Source organism: Lepisma saccharinum, chromosome 10 (assembly GCF_977018435.1).
Source record: "Lepisma saccharinum chromosome 10, izLepSacc3.1, whole genome shotgun sequence".
NCBI lineage: Eukaryota > Metazoa > Arthropoda > Insecta > Zygentoma > Lepismatidae > Lepisma > Lepisma saccharinum.
The window spans coordinates 38427689-38445309 of record NC_139238.1 but is presented as its reverse complement, the minus strand read 5'-3'; positions in this window follow the sequence as shown (position 1 = coordinate 38445309).

Genomic DNA, 17621 nt, shown 5'->3' with positions numbered 1-17621 from the left:
CACAAGGACCGTAGCAGCAGCATCGCTTCCAACAGATCCTTCTGAATGTCAAAAGCAGCACAGCAGAAAACAACCCTAGAGTGAGCAGTAGTTGCTCGTTACTACACACCTACTTAGTTATGGTATTGAGAGATGCGTGTGAAGGTTTGTCTCGTGCTCGGTTCATAAACACTCGTCTCTGTCCCGAAGGTAAATTTCGGTCTGGTTTATTTCTTCTACGTCCACTTTATCCTCGACAACGCTAATCTGGACCGGGATAAGACGGTCCGAACAAATGTGCAATGTGCCTCAACCGGGGATCAAACCCGAGACCCCGTGATTACAGCGTGACAGACTTACCACTAATCCATCATGGAAGTCAAATCTTGGTTTTGTCTGGATTGATTGATTTGATTCATTTTACTTCGCATTTCTGCCACTTTTGGCTAATCGCGAAGATGTGCCAAACACTTCGCCACGGAGCCTGGCAGATCTCGAACGTAACGCAAGTAATAATAGCAGGTCATTAAGGTAAACAATTTGAATATTTTTCTGCTTGTCGCCTCGTTCCGATCCTACAAATCCTCGGAATACTTACACTTATCATGAATGTATACAACCACGATGTGTAGTCTCGCAGCTGCTAGGAATTAACTGATTTTGCAAGTACAATAAAGAAAATGTGTGACGTAAATAAGGTAGAACTCTACTTGAATAACTCACGCAGCACATATTTTGCTTTAGTTAAATTTATTAAGATCAAGCATTATACTTCATCTAAGTCTCGAACAAAACCGAGATTATCTGATGTGCGTCTCGTCTAAATTTTAAATCCCTGTATCTTTCTTGTACCGACATGTAAAAGGCCGCCTCGGTCTGGAGCTCGTCTTGAATTTAGACAAGAGTCTTGTGCCCCTGGTGGAAAGGACTTGATAGAATTCTATACTGAGAAGAAAACGGATTCGTTTGAATTTATTTTTTAAAAAAATCTGTTGAACTTCTTAGGAAGCACACAAAATACATCGCAGTCAGCAAACGTACCGGATTGAGGCTGAAGTGCTAAGCGCACCGTTGTTTCCTGGCTTTCGAGAGCGGAGTATTCTTGTGCTGCTTTCAAGTGGCTCGCCAATTATCCTGACGATGCTGGAAAAACCACCTAAAACGTTGCAGTTCGCATCGGGAATCAATCCATAACAAATCACACAAAGACGAGAGCGGTTACCTCTAGGCTACATGGGAGATCACATGAGATCATCCGGGACTACGAGTTACGGGTTCAAGCTAAAGACAAGAAGCAATGAAAATACTATCAACGGCGCACCGTGTCTAGATATAACCGTACGAATACCACCAAGACACTGAAGCAAACAGAGACTACGAAATCACGTGATGGGAGAGAAAAAAAAACGCTAGATGAATCCCGACGGTGGATTTCCATACAAAATGTGCATAAAAATGGAATTCCAAACCAGTCAAAATCGATTTCAAGTCCATCATGGTAGTGTGACGAAGATGAAAGACCCGGTTATTCCGCTCTCGACTTGAAATTGCCAAGTTTTCTTTCCTTCCTTGGTCGGCGGACTAAAATAGAACGTCAACGAACGGCGGAATAAGAGGAATTACTTTGTAGATCGAAGCAAATATGACCACATCACTCTCATAAAAGCAAAATAATGTTTTCTGGGCACTGCGTCGTGCCATGAAGACGCATATGGGGTGCGTTGGCATGTAACCAAGATGTTACAACGACTGGTGATTTTTCAGTGTGTGTTATTACCGCACGTTTATGTCACTTATTTTCCTTACTTGTGCCTGGGTGGTCAAGTATTATCGTAACATTCGTTAAATGTGTGCATCGAGTTTATCTAGGTCCTGAAGTACTAATACCAAAAAGGACAACTCGCTTAAGCAACTATCGGACCGTCACAACAAAATAGCACCACTCTTAAAAATTGCATGTTTGGCGTGATTTAATAACAACAATAACCCATGCTCGGGTGTGGAGATCTTCGACAGGCAATGGGATGCTTTGGAGTCAGCACCTCGAACCCTCAGCCGTTATAGGATATATCAGAGACCAGGTTACCCAACTCTCTCTTAGTTTCTCAATTTCCTCACGACGGTGGGTTGCCACCGGTCCTATACATAGGACGAAAACCTACAGACTTAACCCAGGCAGACTCGAACCCATGCCGTCCCGCAGTCGGAGTCCAAAGCACGGCGCCTTATATCGCACGGCCACGGAGGACGACGACTTAATAATAATCATAATTTTTATCCACTCTGTATGCGACCATGTCTCCACTCTTGCTCTTGTCCTGTTCACAGGCTCAGAAGAAAAGAAATTGTTTTCTAGTTCGTCCAGTTGCCGGTAGAGCACAAACGCAGTGGTGCTATTTTTCTGTGACAAACTAGGTACATTTTCTGATAACAATATGAAAAGACTACTAACACTGATTCAGGGTCATCAAATTTAATTTAAGGGTCAAAGAAACTTCTCCTCTGATACGGGCGGCTTCAAATACAAGGCTTCTTATCACTTGGCAAGTTGCAACTGGGAGATTATCTTCACAAAACGAAAACATGTTAAACAAACGTAAGAAACATGAACGACATACTCACGTTAACTAGACGTGCCTTTCTCAAGAAGAAAAAAATATGGTACTCACCTGAAAAGAAGAAAAAATAAAATTAGTATTACATTCTCAAAGAAAACATATTAAGTATTTATTTAAAAATATATATTTACTCGTTATTTTACTCATGGCATTTATACATCACAGAAGAAGGACCGAACCGCAATTAAAACTAACCTATTAACAAATAATCCATTGTTGGTGGAACTATAAATAACGAAGTTCCAGTACTATAACAATTACCAAAACTCGAGGCAAATGACAAGGAAACTGGATTGAATGTAATATCGTTAGTTTCAAATTGCCTCGTAAAACGTTACGTGTGAATTATATAAACTCGGTAACTGGACGCAGATACAGTTGACTTTATTTGAAAGATTCCTCGACCCTGTTGTTGATTTTATTTTAACGCTTCTTTCTTTCTATGCCCTTATTGATTGACTTCCACACTGACTTCAGGTTACCAGGTGGCCTGCAAATGTAAACTGCTTCTGTACATGCGCGACTTTATTTATAGCTGCAAAAGAACTGGCGTGTCCGAAATGTTTGTTTCTGCCGCCCACAAAAGCAGCAGAAAATCACCTAGCGCTGCAAATGAAGTGAGCAGCTGACCTGAAAATTAACTTCATTCACAAAGCCGAAGCTGCATGATATGGAAGGCAGCGTTGCGTGAGACCCGTGAATAAATAGCAGGGAGAGAGACACCGCCACGACAGGAAACCGATGTCAAAATGCATACTCGCTCCACGTTTCACGTTCCCCGCCGACTACATGCATTAGAATTCAGCATTCGGATTTGGATGATGGCTAACGCTGGTGGAAGCAGTGTGGAGGTCTCATCTACTGGGTAGCTCTGTATTCCTCCTCCCTTCACGACCATTTTCTACGCCTTATGGTAATGACGACGCTCAGGATGAATGAAATTCACATGAACTGAAGAAAGAAAACACGCAAAAGAACATTCACGGGTCAATACTGGAACGCACTGTCTGCACAAAGTCGATGTTCGAGCAACCAACGTTTTCTGCCAGTGAGGCATCAAAGCACTAGTGTGCTGCTTCTCCCACACGTTACCGAAATATAACACCATTTCCTCTTGGTTGACACATACTCTAGGTTGGGCGAGGAAAAATCTGTAGTTTCTTGAGACTACCCTTTTCATATTGATCAAAAAATCTTCAAGAACAGAACTCGTTCTGCAGAAAACCATCACTATCGAGCACGTCCAAGGATAGCCTATGCCAAAGATAACAGTAGGGAAACTGTCGATCACTATTTTCATTTCTTTTATTCTATATCCTGTGTTGTTTTAAAGAATATAATTCTGTTGATGCGACGAAAATGTTTTGCTCTGCTTATTGACGTTATTTAAATTCATGATGATCATATTGTTGAAAACAGACCTCAGGCAAATGTTGGTGGACATTTCTCATACCATTTATTTTGCTGTTGGTTGCGAGTGCTGTCAGGAATACAGTAAAGGACATATTGAAAGGACCCTTGGCGTCGCAGCTCGATGTGCTAACCACTCAGCCACAGGGTCCGGCTCATAAAATATTGATCTTCTCCTTCAAATAATAAAGAACCCGGTTCCAAAACAAAGCTTTACCGGATAACACCGAGGCTGGCTTTTCCTGTGTAGGTGGTCACGTCGAGCGTGTTTTCGGCGGGAAGTTAAAAAAAAAAAAAAAACGTATATCTTTAACAAGTAGAAGACGAAATTAAGAAAACCTCATATTTTACGAAATTTGAACTTAGTCGGGCTCCCTCTAGGCAATGCCGGGACGTGAGGATTCAAAACGCTTCCTGCATATTGCTTGAGAGAAGTTTTATTCTCGTGTCAAGAATTGCACTCTTGCTGCTCATATTTCCGGAGGAAAAAAAAAATTCTAATGTAAAAGTCATGATTGTCTCGACGGGAAATTTACCCAGTCCCAAATACAGCCAGAATCAAATTAAACTTTACTAATTATTTATAGGATGCGTCAAGGTTCGTGAAGCACTGAAAACATGCATCTCCAAACATTACCCTGAGTCACAGTATGTTCCAAAATTTAAAAATGCTAAATGTGACATGTCACATTCCGTCGTTAGCAACCACACACGAATGAGACACGTATGTCACATCCGGATTTAAGAGTTAAGCAGAACGCTCCACCTATTTCGAGATGCAGTTTCCAACACCACTGCCCTCATGATATTTGCTGGAGGCTAAGTTAACAATATTTAGCAAATCTTGTCCATATGTTTCCATAATCAGCATTGATTCAACACAAAGGCGAGATCAGCGTCATTAAATGAGATAGCTCGGCTGCTGACGAAAATACCCGAAGCCCTCCGATTAAAACAACGTACAGTGAACAAGCACCACATCTGTGAGATGTGCATGAAAATGATGCTTGATTCGATGCACTAAATATAGAAAATTGTTGTCTGGGAGGATGGCACGTTAAAAAAAAGAGAGGGGCACACAACAGGGCAAAGTAAAGACGGCTGTTGCTCGTTAGTAACGAAGGTAAATTTCTGCATGCATGAATAACCAGGCGGATGGCTTGTTAACAACCCGATGAAACCCTTTTACCACGAGAAAAGCCTTTGGAAAGGGAGGGGAAGAGAGGTGAAGAGTTGTTTATCGTGGGTCCGTTCCTGCCGAACAAATGACCACGAGTCATTATATGCGTCCTCCTAATGGCAGCGTCGGATTTTTCTTGTGTGCGGAACCACACTTGATTTCACTCGGAAACTCGGAATGTAATCAAGGGACGTACAATGTTTGTCAATCACAAGAAAGACACAAAGAGACCCGGCCACACGATATATGGCCCCCCGGATACGAAATTAATTTCGTGCCATACCGCTAGGATCCTGCATTTTCACATACTCTCCGTCAGCGGAAAAAATCGACAAAAAAAAGCCACTGTTGATTACACACAGTGTCCAGAATGTTGTCTCGGTTTAATTTCGTGCTCAAAAACTTCATAGTGTAACACGGCAAGAGAAAACGTTTCTGGGCGAATTTAAGTCTACCTTATGCTCAGATGGGCTAATCGGGGCTGCACTTACAATCAGATCCTGACGGGAATCGAGCCCAGGTCACCTGTTTACACGACGATTCAAGCAAAAAAAAAAAAAAAATCTTGAGGTCGCCAATCATCATTGAGAATTATATACGTAGCGACGAAAACCATCTAAACAAACACATGCTTCTCCAGGTGATAACCAGAAACATGAAGATTGCTCAAGATCATTTCTAATCCATTATTCCTCTCGTAAAAATAAATTTCATTCCCTCATACAGTAATTAGCTAGTGTGAAGTACAATACGAACGGAATGACCAATGAAAAGAAAGGTCTTCAAAGCATCAACATCGTCAAGTGTATTTTCTAAAATTTTAGATGTGCAACATCGATTGGTTGCGCTGAAATTCAAATCTTGATCAGTACTTCAAGGTATACAAATAAAAATTTCAGCTCCACTGCCGGTCTAAGTTGAACAGATCTTCCTGAGAAAATAAGTCGATTAGAGTGGTCCACACAATCTCCAGATCTCAACCTGATAAAAGTTGCTACGGGTGCTTTGGGGAGACGGTGTGATTTAGAGAAGACTGGCAGCAAGAGTGCATGTGCTCAGGGAAGCGGAGAAGTATCTGCTGTACAGTAATCCTCTCAATATACCACGCAGGATCCATCTGACAGCAGTTGCTCATTACTAGAATGTATCTGTGATGTTCTGCATTTCAGCGTGGACTGGGAATGAACAACTTATGCATATTAGGGCTGTAAAAAGCCTGTATCATCATATATACGCGTACTATGTTCCTGCTTAGGCTTTGAACATCGCTACATTGTACAGAGTGGCTCATACTGTATTTACCAATGTGAAGTTAGCAATCCTGTCCGGTCGGATGGCTCGCCATCACACGGCAGTGTAGATGTTCACTGCGAAGATCCAATGAGGTGGAACAGATAAGGGAGAGTCGCTGACAGATGCAAAACCAGAAGTCTTCAGGTAGGAGAATGCCTATTCTCTGGAGTCTAGATGCTTCTCGGCGAAATGCCTGCTACATCTCCGGGATACAACCTGTTCGAATGAACATTTTCACCGTCGTAATTCGTGTCTGAACCGGACAACGTTAAATGCCAGACTGAAGACAAATCTTACATTTGCCCGAGCACGTGAGATTTCTGCGCGAAAGAGTCCGTGTTCGGAAATTGTTACCAAGTGATACTGGTAGATACAATATGCGCCACCCTGTGTATAAAAATATTTTAAAAAAAGACCTATGCTATGCAACACATGAGCGCAAACAAACATAAAACCAATCATACTTATCTCTCTTCAACAGTCAATTATCTAACCTCAACTAATAATTTTATTCTTCAGTTACTTAACATCGCTTTTCTATTTCTATAGGTACATCGCAACGATGTGGATAAACGGTTAATTGGCTAAATATTAAAATTTAGGGTGAATTAACTCACTGTACCTTAACAGAAAAGTGGACGGGCCTCGTGTGATCAGAAAACAATAAAAAATCTTTCAACCATTAATACTTATTGGCCATCAGTACAAAACAGCTATTTCATAATTAACATCAACATATCTATGTTAAAACCTAAGGCCGTAAATAATGATAAAGCACAGGTCGACGTAGAGTATACAGATGGCCTGGGTTCGACCACAGGCAGCAGATCCAGGTTAGTCTTCATTAATGCGATGTGTGTTTAATTGCACTCTACAGTATGAATAGTGGACAAAGGGACAAACACTACGAAACATCCATTCGATACCTAGGATTCTATTCGGTGACCTTGAACTAATTTTCTCACTCCTCCGCTAAAAAGGGGTGACAGGTGAACAACATAATGCAGCAGAATGAATTTGAAAAATGACGTAAGCCGGCCTTAAACATAATTAAAAATCTTCTCCTGCGTCAGCAACGGAAAGAATTGTTTGCACAGAGCTCGGCGCATGTCACCGGCCGGTTTACAAAGGCACGTCCGGCGTCAAGTGATGTGACTAACAATCTCTGCACACTCCATACCTCAGCAATGAATGGATTATATGGACGCGCATTTATTTTTTTCCCCGAGACTCGCGCCCCCTGTGTGTGTTTGCAATTCGTGCCCTGAAATGAGATTAGTCCCCTAGCATGTAAAGCCAAGCCGGGCGAGAAATTAATACGTTCGGAGGGAACTGTACGACACGGTAGAATCTGAACTACATCTTCTGAACTGTAGAAGTCTAATGACTTCGTACCAAAGCAATTCGGGCCTAAACGCAGCACTGGGGAAGTCAACGCATTATGTTTACGGTGACAGGCGTCAGTATCGCGTTACCGAAATTCGAGTAGTCGTATCGCCTAATCCCCTTTCCCCTAATCGTTTATCAGTACAAGATAATGTGATTTTTGACTTGGCCGCCATTTTAGGAGAGAAGGGATATCTATTTATTGGTGCATTTCAAATACATCAATCAATGCAACTGCGCGATTAATTGTTTTGTTTCTTGCTTCGTCGGATGAACACAGGGCGTTTTCTTCTTTTTCATACTGGTTACGTGAAAGATGCCGACTACTGAAGAGATAAGAGCTGTGGTGTGTGGACGTTTGTGGTGTGTGGTACTCGAATGGGAACCAATGTGGAGTTGGGGATCACAAAGTCCAAGGTATACAACCCGTTTCTCTTCGCAAGACACACAGTGAAAGGCAATGTGTATCTCGAAATGCTGCATTTGTTCCTTCAGCCACAATTGGAGCAGGATAGCATCTTGGAAACCGTTGGTTTTCTAACAGGATGGAGCACCACCTCACTTCGCAAAGACCGTTGAATTCCACGCAGGTGGATTGGTAGGGAATCAAAGCAAATGAGCACCACGATCTCCGGATCTCGCACCTCTGCATGGGATTACATCAAGTTACAGGTGTATAGGGTGAGGATCACCTCTCCTCAACACCTACGTCAACGTATCCAGCACGCTGTGCTCAACGTGACAAGGCAATATGTTTTGTGGAACAGTGCGTCGTTGGGATTCATGTGTAGACATGCATGGTGATCGTGTGCAAATACGTTCAGGTATTTCATGGATTTTGTTCTGTACACCACTTATCACGTCCGATAATTTTTCTTTCATTGTTTATTATGTGCTACCATGTACTCGAGAGTTCATTCAATACATTTGCTCTAATATCAAGCCTCTTTCTCTCAAAAATAGATCGAGACTTTATAAACACCGTGTATTTGATGCACCAGCTGGAAATGAGGCGTGGAGATTCGTCGAGGATTCGGATAACTCACCGTATTTGTAGTAATCACAGGTGTGTCGTAGGTTCGATCCCCAATACAATACAAAAAAAAAAAAAAGTTTACCTGAAGAGGTGGTCTCTCGAAACGTAGTGTTACAATAATTATAAGTTTTAAAAATACCGGACAGTGGATATTGTCCAATTACCATCGCATGTTAATAAAGAACCATTCTCACAATCATGCAATGTGAACATCACACAATTTGAATCTAAAATATTCTACGGATTCTAATCGATTGTAAAATGGAATTCTTGAGCTGCATAGAGCAGATGACTACGTATTTCCAGTAAGCCGCTTTGTACTTGTGCAAGCCGTAGAACATCAATAGCTCAGGGTTTTTCCGACACCTCCCAGGAAACTGAGGTGTTGGAAATCGGTATTCCAGGAATAGAGGAGAGAGAGAACGCCATCTCAGGCTTCAGAAAGTATTACTACTCCTCTCCCCTCGCCTCCCATTTCCCTTGAGTATTTGTCTCTGCCACCGCCGTGTTTAGCCGAGAGAGAGAGAGAGGAGAATGGGAACCGATATGAATTGGATCTTCTTTCTGTGAACCGTGCTGTCGCCTTTCATCTCCCGCGTCTCCAGCAGAATCCTCGACGATGCACATCTCAGTCAAAAACCCTGGCGGGGAATTTCGATCCCAGACGTTTCAAGTATCTAGAGCGCATCAAAAGCGAGTTACGGTGGATTTAAAATCCGCCAAACGCAACATCAGATCAGACATGCGAGGTGTCAAGCTCTTGTGGAAACTTCAGGTCAAAGCTCTAATTTTGAGGCAGTTTCCATGGGTAACCTGCCTTTACTTTGTAACCCACTTCTCGTAAATTACGCATTATATTGCAAATTGTAGCTTAATGACATTGCAGCCGGCTTTGCTCTTTAAGCTACTGAAAATGCATTTTCGAAATTGGTTTAATAATATCAGCACAGATTGGGAAAAACGAAACATCTTAGTAACAACTGGCAACAACACCGAAAAAATGGAAAGTACAATGAACGCACCTGTAAAAAAATGTTCTTAATGCAATCCAAATTCATTTAACTTTTGTACAGCAAAAATGAAGAATTTGCGTACTATATCTTTGGACACGATTGATCGCAGATATCGAGTAAAAACTTTACAACCAGTGTGTCTGCCATACTCCACTAAGCCACAGAGTTCATTTTTCACATCCACTCTTTCATTTCGCACGTACTGCCAATATTACTCCTGGCGAGATGAAGTTGATACACCTGTGTGTCAGTATTACTGCAACGGGATTTGTTGGCTTTCAAAGACTGATGATGCGAACACGGCCTAGTTTCTCCCAGCGCGTAGCTTGATATTGTACATTAGGATTTGACACACAAAAGAGGTGTACAAATTAGAAATTAACGCGAAAAAATCATCTGCATTAGGTTATATTATGTCGCTTTTTCTTCCACTTTCGGCTAATCGCGATGATGAGGATAAATTGTGAAATTGCTGAAAGGACACGCACAAAGAACGCCCAGGCCGAGATTCGAACCCAGAACCTTGGCCCCGTAGAAAGCTGTGCTAATCAGTCCGCCAGGAAGGTGGGTTTAGTAGAAAGACGTAGGCTCTACCACGACCCGAACCCGGGCCTCTGCCATACCGTGCCACACAGTTCCATCAATAATTTAAACTAATTTCGCTTCCTCTGTTCCACGTGGATGGAACTGCTTGGCGGTGTTACTGCAACTGGATGCGATTCATTTTTCGCTTAGGGGTGTATGTAAGAAGTCTTTTAACGCTTTTTCCTTCATATTACAATCAAGAATTGTCAAAACTGGCAGAATATCGAAGTAAAATAAACCAAATCAATCAAACAGCGTGGAAGCTGTAAGCTGATAATAGTTTTTCGCGCTCACAGTTTCAACCACATTTGCCTTCTCGATCTCTGCGAATAGCTCCCGTGTGTCCATTGCATCTGGATTTAATTTTCATGATTAGCCGAAAGAACTTAAACAAAAAACTAAACAGAAAAAAAAGACTCGAGAATTCAACACCTACATCAATCAACTTGGGAGATTTCTGGAAACTCTCCTTCTTTATTCACTTTTCTTCTGCGGTTTGTTAACTTTTTGATTTAGTGAAATGATTTTTCTTCGCTTCGCACCAAACTCTTATAAGTTTCCCCGAAAGTTATATTGGGAAAAAAGAAAAAAATCATTCGCAAAGTTTCCAAACTGAGAGACGTTAACACCCACCCTCTTCCGAAATCTCCAAACTTCTTGTTATCTCGGTAAAAGAAAATAGTTTCTCAGCGGAAAATAGTTGAAAAATATAAATCATCTTATGTCATTGTGTACGAAAAAGAACAGAATTTTCGGAAAAGAAGGCAAGGACGTTTGTAAGTTTTTGTGATTGAAATAAATTCTTCCACTTGACTACAAATACAGGTGGAAGGGGGAATAAAGACCTATCTTTCATTAATACTTCCACTTACTTTTGCGAAGTGCAGTGTGTCCGAATTATACCTGACACATTTTTCAATTCACAAGGATAAATGCACTGTATGTGTACGAGGGAGTTGCAAGATGCGAATGCGCAGAGGATACTGGTGGCGCTGCCGTCTCGAAAGCCAAGATGCGTCTACTCAATCGAGTCCGAACCATGTTATTTCGAGATGAATTCAATTCTACAAGTACAGTGCAACTTTCTTCGTGCGTTTGGAAATAATCATCCACCATGTAAGACCATCAAGGCAATGGTGAAATCGTTTCTGTCCATGGGAAGCGCATTGAAAGCTCACAGAGGTGGCAAACAGTTCACCGTATTTCTAACAGTCAGCCGGCCTCCGTGGCGGAGTGGTTAGCACAGTGTGCTACGACGGCAGGCACCCCGGGTTCGAATCTCGGCCTGTGCGTGGGTGATCTTTGCGAGTGTCCCTTCATAAATTTCATGTCATCACTCATCCTCACCATCGTGATTAAGTGGCAGAAAAGCGACGTAAAATAACCTAATTTTGATCATTCCAGTTTTTTGGCAGTTCACCTGCATCTTCCTCTGTGTTCTCATTTTGTATCTATGTGACTCGGTTCCAATTGTCCTCCCCTTTCCTCTCTTAACTTTGCATATCTCTATTTGTTAGTGCTTTTGTCTGTACGTAAAGCTTTCTCGCCCATCATTCAAGTTATCGTTTCTATTGGCCACTCTCTTTCACCTTCTTGTTTCTCTTTATTTTTAATTGCTTCTCTAATTCCCTTTCCCCCCTTCTTGGTCTACTTTCCTGTCCTTTACTCTTTCGTCTGTCTCTCTCTTTCTATTTTCGTCTCTCTTTCTATCATCATCTCTCTATTTTTAACCTTTTATCTCCTATCATCTTGCCTGTCCTTCCCTCTCCTTCCTTCCCCCTAGCCCCGCCCATCGCGGTGCATCTTGAGCGCCCACTCGAGAAGATTGAAGATGATGTGCTCTCAGCCGCTAAGTGGATGCACGCAGCGCAACAATTGGCTTTCCCCTAGCGCGAAACGAGCCTTCCGTGTTGTTGCGGTATGCCACCGCTACAGGATCGCTTTCGAGGCGTCGGTGGGGGGTAGTTGGTAGCCGAGGCGACCCCCTCCCTCCCCCTGCCGAAGGAAATTTTGAAGGGATTCGAGTCGGAGATTGTTGCTGGAATCTTCACGCTGATATTTTCCTAGAAGTGTTTCCTTGTTTCTTGATGAGAGCCCCCTCCATGCATACAAGCAAGCCGAAAAAAAGAAGGGCATCCAAGATAACTTAGTGGTTAACGGCAGGTGGTACAGGTTCGCACGGGGTTCCAGTTCTGTTGTAACGCGATCGCATGTTTAAAAAAAGATTCCGATACATTCTATTTATGCTCACAGCTATTTGTGTTGTTTAGTATGTTAAATAAAGGATATTACGAACAACTTCAACAAATGTGTTCAGACTCTCGTGTGTTTCTTACGGAGATTGATAGCGCCCTTAATGTAATTAACATTTTCCTTATTCAAAGCCACATTTTTGGCATTTATGGTCTGACGTTGTTTACTTTAACCTTTCTCCTTTCCGTTGCTACGTTTTGTGCGGTTTTATTCAATAATATGCTCCTAGAGTATATATATATATATATAAAAAAAGTGATAGTTCTATGAGCGCCATCTAAAATTCTAGTTACAGTTTGACACATGACCGCTTGTAATTCTTCTTCCTTGGGTTTTTTGCGTTCCTTGAAGGAAATTGTATCGTTGTACCATGCACTCTGTGCTTGAGACTCGTTGGAAGCACCTATCAATGAGGCCCTGAAGTAACATACTCGTATTTACATAAATATGTACAATCAATGAAACTTGTATTAAAAATGTGTAAGTGCACGCACACAAACACACACATATAGGGGTGGATCATAAAGTATCGCACAACAATTTTTTCCCGCGATGTTATTGTGGCTGGAACGTTGAAATTTTACAGATGTACGAGGGGCGATCACGTTGCTCTGACCCTAACATAGAAAGAGCGGAAATAGGGTTTCATTTTTTTTTATTTTCAACATACTACACTGCAACTCCAATGCACTTTTCCCATCGGTGCTTCAAAAAAAATCTTCCGACTGGTCCTCCAACCATGAGACCACAGCCATTATCACCTCAGAATCATCAGGATTTTTTTGCCCACCAATGTCATTCTTCAAATGTTTGAACAAATAGAAATCACTGGGGCCAAATCTGGGGAATAGGGTGAGTGGGGCAACAATTCGAAGGATGCATCTACGATAACGGTCCTCGCAATGCGTGAGGTGTGGACAGGTGCACTGTCCCGGTAAAGAAGCACACCACGGGTCAACATCCCACGGCTCTTTTTCTTGATGGAATCACGAAATTTCTTTATTAGGTCACTGTAGTATGTGCCAGTGATGGTTTGGCCTCTTTGTAGATCGTCCACAAGAAGGACACTCTTGCAGTCCCAGAAAATTGAGGCCATCACCTTCTTGGCTGACGTTTGCACCTTGACCTCCTTCGTTGGTGGAGAATGTGGGTGTTTCCACTCCATGCTTTGTGATTTTGTTTCTGGGTCGAAGTGATGGACCCATGTTTCATCCATAGTTACAAATCAGGCAAGGAAATCGTCTCTATCAGCACGAAACTTGTCAAGACGTTCGTGACTGATGCGCTTCTGATCTGGGGGTGAGGTTTCGAGGGACCCATCTTGCAGCAATTTTTTCATTTGCAATTCCTGGGTAATTATGTTTTGCACAGTACCATATGACAGGCCACACATCTCAGCAACAAGACGGATAGTGACTCGACGATCCTTCAGCACGATATCGTGGACTTTGTTAATGTTTTCGGCCGTCATGACAGTTTTAGGAGCTACACCTGTATGTTCATCCTCACACGACTCTCTCCCACAATGAAACTCACGACACCATCTCTTCACCATACTGTATGAAGGAGCAGTGTCCCCTAGTGTTTCCACCAAGTCCTCATGAATTTTGGATACCGTCCACTTCTTCTTCACAAAATATTTGATCACCGCTCTCACCTCAGTTTTCTCCATTCTGGCACATTGACACAATTTCACTCAGTTAAACCCCTGTAAAAAGAAAACTGTACGCTACTCAGACTTGCAATTCAGATTGAAAGCATGTAAAGGATCACTAAACAATAACAAAATAAAAAATCAATCATAACGTCATTCCTTCTATGTTAGGGTCGGAGCACCCTTATCGCCCCTCGTATAGACGGCATTTGTTCGATCAGGTATAACTCTTGTGGCAGAAGCGTGAACTACTTAACAAAGATGGCGCGCATATTATTGTCGTCAACGTGTGAAAAGCAAAGAGCTGTAGTTCGTCTTTTGTGGGCGAAAGGACAAAACGCTAGTGAAATTCTGAGGGAAATGTTGGGCGTGTATGGGGAAGACTGTTTGGACAGTAGCAACGTCTCCAGGTGGTGCACATTCTTTCAAGGAGGCCGTGTGAACCTTGTTGACTTGTCACTTTCCGGGCGACCAGTAACAGCTGCAACGGAACGGAATGTTACAGCCATTGAGCAGGCAATTCTCAACGACCGGCGGATCCATCTCAGAACCTTGTCAGGGCGGTTCAACATTCCATCTGTTTGGCCCAATGAAGAAATTCCTAGGTGGCCAACGCTTCAATTCCGATGAAGAAGTGCAATCGGTTGTGCGCAGATGGCTGTATTCCCAATTGACGGAGTTCTATGAACAGGGTATATTGAAACTAGTGCCACGATGGGGAAAATATGTTGACAGACTTGGCTCCCATGTCAAAATGTAGCTAAAAGATGTGGTTTCAATGTGTATAATTTATGTTGTCTTACCTATTAAACTTCTTTTTTAAAAAATTGTTGTGCGATACTTAATGATCCACCCTCGTATATAGATATAATATGTAGGTTTGAGTGGATTTCTCGGAAGTCAGAGTCACTACTTGAACCAATGGCATGAAGTCACTCTTCCCAGAATCAGGTGAATCATCTGCGAAATACGGAGCCTGATTCTTAAGGTGTGACTTTCAAGGCTTAAAACAAGATCATATGATAGTAAGGGAACTTTCAGACCAAAGCTACACGTGTCGCTTGTCGCTTGCCTCTTGCGTATCGCTCGATCTGGATAGTTTTCTTAATATTCTGCAGCGTGTCGCCTCGGGGTGAATGCTTGCTTATAGACGGAGGGGCGCGAACCCGCCGTGCATGTCTTACCGGTCTGAAAGCTCCCTGCAATGACGGGTATATCACAATCGAATAAAAATTATCTACTATGTTTGATCCATTAAGATATACCTGCATTACTCAATGAAAACTAGAGACAAATACCGCATTTACCTGAAGGGAATATATCTCAAAATGCATAACACGAAACTTACTAATATCGTTCCCCACAATGTAATTCGCCGAAATTCATTACTTTTCCTTGGCTACATGTATAGGAAAAACGTGTAATTAATTAAAAATTCGGGCCGTAGTTCCTATCTGGCCCTTAACTGAAGATCTATCCCCGATTGTGCTAGCTGTGGCAAAGTATTATTGAATTTCGTAAAACTTAAGTTTAAAAACATAAGTATTAACAGAAAAATCAGCACTACAAATTAGAATTACAAAACACAGGACACAAGGAAAAATATATAACTATAGCGATAATTTATATATCATCTTCCAACAGGAAGATCTTATTCCTTGATCGTGACTTTTGTATACCTTTGAACTATTAAGGAAGAAGTTAATGAAGTGTTTTGTGTGGAGCGTAGCGTTTTATGGGCCACAATCATGGACGCTAAGAAAAAGTTAGGAAAAGCGACTAGAAGATTTGGATTTTGGCAATGACGAAGAATGGAGTGAAGTGAATGTGAAGTGAAAAGAAAGAAAGAAACCGTACTCGAAAGTATGAAAGAAATAGCACTGCTGGAAGTGATCAAGAAGGGAAAAATACATTTACTGGTGCGCTAGATACGAACGAACCGGCTGATACAATATGCACTTCTTAACTAGTCTGGGGAGAAGACAATATATGCTGATACATGATATTAAAATTAAGCAGGGTAAAATGAATGAATTAATCACACATGAAATTAAATTGTTCTATAAGAATTTCGTTTGGCACTGATAATTAAAGGCGTGAATGAAAAAACGTATTTTTTGTATCTAGCTGCATTCGTTATGATTTGAAATACACTGCTCTCCATAAATTAAGCAACAAATGGTGATCATCCAATAGAATCAAACACAAGGCCGGAGGGTGTACATATTTTATTTGTAACGAAAGAAACAAGTGTCCCACGCCTTACAGAACAGAAGAAACACAAAACAAGGTACACTCGTGGGCAAAATAAATGAAATGTACGCATGGAGCATCACAGGTGGTAAACGTTGAAGACGGAAAGTGACCGTTGTCTGACACTAATAAGGGATATGATCACCGCGCGCAGCAATGCACGCCTCACAATGCCGCCGCATGCTGCCAATAAGGTTGTCCACCAACTCATTGGGTATGAGGGTCCATTGTTGGGAGAGAGACATTTGAAGGTCTTGGAGTGTTTGTGGAGGGGCACAAGGCCAGCGAGACGTCTCCCCAGAGCATCCCACATGTGTTCAATGGGGTTAAGGTCCGGGGAACGGGATGGCCACACCATGCGTTGAATATGGTGTTCGTCCAAGAACCGATCGACTAGTCCTGCCCTATGGGGACGGGCATTATCGTCCTGCAGAATGAAGCCCGGACCTTGTTCTCGTGCGAAGGGTTCCACATAACGTGCATGACCTCATCCCTATAGCGCTGACCTGTCATGGTGCCACGTGGGAGGATATAGAGGTGAGTACGTCCACCAATAGAAATACCACCCCATACAAGCACACCTCCACCACCATATCTGTCCCTTTCAACAATATTGGAGGGATGGTAACGAGTTCCTGCCTCTCTCCAGACCAATCGGCGTCGCGAATCACTGTCCAGTGAGAACCTGGACTCATCAGTGAAGAGAACAGACCGCCACTGGTCCAGTGTCCAGTTCACATGTTCTCGTGCCCAACGTAAGTGGGCTGTCTTCTGACGCTGGGTGAGTGGTATACACAACACTGGTCTCCTGGCATACAACCCACCCTTGTGTAGCCGTTTGCATACTGTACTCGTTGACATAGGCCGTCCTGTGGCAGCAATAGCCGCTGCACGCACTTGGGAAGCTGTTGCGGACCTGTTACGCCGACTTGTCAAACAGATATATCGGTCATCCCTGACC